General features: G+C 33.7%; 1 pseudogene; it reads right to left on the bottom strand.

The window, feature by feature from the left end:
- Positions 1-280, bottom strand: part of LOC103521193 — a 9,305-nt pseudogene extending 9,025 nt beyond the window's left edge.
- Positions 281-392: the final 112 nt, after the last annotated feature.

Below are 392 nucleotides of genomic sequence, written 5' to 3'. Positions count from 1 at the left end.
AAAAAAAAAAAAAAAAAAAAAAAAAAAAAAAAAAAAAACGTCCTCACTTTGCACCACAAACTAAGTTTACAAGGGAAGGCTTTTACAGTCAATGTTCTGATGGCACTAAACACATATGGCCATTTTGACTCTGTAAGACAAATACAAATATACAAAAGACAAATACAAATATAATTACCAATTCTAGGAATTCGCCGTTGATATTTCCACCAAACAGTTCGAACTTGCCCCCTTTTTTGGCATCTATTCTAACGGGGCCATTGGTGAACACTTTTACTAACTGAAACAAGCAGAATGGGGATTACGTATTATTATAGACGGATGGAAAAAACTAAGGACATAAGTATGTCCATTTATTTTTATCTGTGGAAGGTGATCAGAGGGCTTTAGCA

This window comes from Diaphorina citri, unplaced genomic scaffold (genome assembly GCF_000475195.1).
Source record: "Diaphorina citri unplaced genomic scaffold, Diaci psyllid genome assembly version 1.1 scaffold4705, whole genome shotgun sequence".
Taxonomy (NCBI): domain Eukaryota; kingdom Metazoa; phylum Arthropoda; class Insecta; order Hemiptera; family Psyllidae; genus Diaphorina; species Diaphorina citri.
This window is presented reverse-complemented; position numbering and strand designations above follow the sequence as displayed.